This window comes from Phascolarctos cinereus, unplaced genomic scaffold (genome assembly GCF_003287225.1).
Source record: "Phascolarctos cinereus isolate Bilbo 61053 unplaced genomic scaffold, phaCin_HiC Scaffold_1;HRSCAF=81, whole genome shotgun sequence".
Taxonomy (NCBI): Eukaryota; Metazoa; Chordata; class Mammalia; order Diprotodontia; family Phascolarctidae; genus Phascolarctos; species Phascolarctos cinereus.
The window spans coordinates 45983732-45985939 of NW_027555514.1; the positions used below are offsets into that span (position 1 = coordinate 45983732).

Consider the following 2208-nt stretch of genomic DNA (forward strand, 5'->3'; position numbering starts at 1 on the left):
GGCTTTGGCTTCCGGTTTCCGGCGCCCATAAAAAGCAGTCGTGGACGGGTGGTCTCAGAGCGCATGCGCAGTGAGGCCGGAGGTGGCCGAGGGCGTCCGGTTGTCCCGGAGCCCTGATCGAGGTTGTGTGCAACGAGCGGCTGAGTAAGAAGGTCCGTGTGAAGTGCAACCCCGACGACTCCACAGGGGACCCGAAGAAGCTGAAACAAGAGCGTCCTGAAGAAGTGGTACACGTATTCAAGGACCACGGGACCCTGGAGGACTGAAATCTACGAGGGAATGAACCTGGAGCCCCGGCGCCCATATCAGTCCCTGACCTTTTAATAAAAATAAAATAATACCCTCAAATTAGCAAGACTTGTATCTGCCACAAGTCTAGAGGGTTTGGGTTTTTTTTTAAATCTCTAGATCAGGAATTAACATAGAAGAGGCTACTACCTCTCATATCTTTAGAGAAAGGAGAGGCGAGGGAAGATGGTAGGCAAGAGGAATGTCATGTTGTCGCTAGCGGTTTACTCGGACTCGGAGCCCGAAGGGGACATCGAGGCTGAAGTGGAAGCCGCTGGGAATGCCACCGCAGCAGAGGAACGAGGTGGCTTGGCCTCTGAAGCCTGTGGAGATGGCTATTTTCCTCGGCTTGAGGGTGATCAAGATGGTTATGAAGGAGGGGACGAGGAAAACGGCAGACATTCTGAACATGAAGACTCGGAGACTGAAAAACCCGAGGCTGATGACCTCAAGGAGTTTTCAAAACTAGAGGAAAGGGATCCTCAGGAGCTGTTTGCCTCCTTCTCCGAGAGGGTCAGGAACATGTCTCCTGATGAGATTCAAATCCCCCCAGAGCCACCTGGCAAATGCTCAAGGCACTTGCAGACTAAGATACAGAAACTATGTGAGTGGAAGATAAAGGAAGGGATGGATATGAACTACATTATCCAGAGGAAGAAGGAATTTCAGAATCCCAGCATCTATGAGAAACTTATCCAGTACTGTTCAATTGATGAACTTGGCACCAGTTATCCCAAGGATATGTTTGACCCCCATGGATGGTCTGAGGATTCCTACTATGAGGCACTAGCTAAAGCACAGAAGGTTGAAATGGACAAATTAGAAAAAGCCAAAAAGGAGAGAACAAAAATGGAGTTTGTGACAGGCTGGGAGAAGGGCAGAACCAGTGCTGCCGTCACCACAACCACCACAGCTAGCACTGAGGCTGTGGACGCTCAGAAGAGAAAGAGCAAGTGGGATTCTGCTATCCCAGTGACTACGGTAGCCCAGCCTACCATCCTCACCACAAAAACTCCCCTGCCAGCCTTTGTCACAGTGACAACTAGTGCTAGTGGCTCTGAAGGCCACAGTCGTCTCAGCTGTAGGCACCATTGTGAAGAAAGCCAAGCAGTGGTAGAGGCTCGGACATGCCAAGACTATGAACGCTAGCTGTGGAATGCCCCCTTGGATGTGGCACTCACTGGACCAAGTCTTTCCAAAGAGCTTCCCATGCCTGAAAATCATTCTCTTGTCCTAATGAGACAATCTGTTGTCTAGTCATCCAGAAGGACCCTTGTTTGTAGTAAAACTGAGGGGCTGGATGTAATACTACTACTAAAAATAATAGCATTGTATGGTGCTTTGAGGTTTGCAAAGCACTCTATAAATATTTCATTTTATCCTCTCAACATCTCTGGGAGGTGGGTACTATTATTTTCTCCATTTTAGAGATGGAGAATCTGAGGCAGGCAGAAGTTAAGTGACTTGCCCAGGTTCAAACTAGTAAATGTATGAAGTAGGATTAAAACTCCATTCTATTTCAGATTTCTTTTCCCTAACTTTAAATACCTTTTTTGTATGTTTTTTTATGCTCTTGTTCTGTTCTGCACTCCAGTTATTAAATAGTATTGCATATTTTCTGAATGTGTCATTTCTCCATGCTTTACACCCACCCACCCTTCAAGTACAGGTTCTGTGAGGGCAAGGTTGTGCCTTTATCTTTGTATCCTTCCCAGTCATTGGGCTGTCATGTAATTTTCCATATGGACCTGAACTGGGAGAGAATGCCCTGTAAGGAAACCCTTCCATCATTGCAGAGCAGAGCTTACTTCTGGTCTTAGAGGAAAAATGCTGACTTTGATGTTAGGGCACCTGAGTTAGTCTGACCTCTTATCAGCTGTGTGACCCTGGGAAAGTCAACCTTTCTAGGCCTCATTTTCC

General features: G+C 47.2%; 1 pseudogene; it reads left to right on the top strand.

The window, feature by feature from the left end:
- Positions 1 to 474: 474 nt before the first annotated feature.
- Positions 475 to 1874, top strand: LOC110209207 (SAP30-binding protein pseudogene; annotated as a pseudogene).
- Positions 1875 to 2208: the final 334 nt, after the last annotated feature.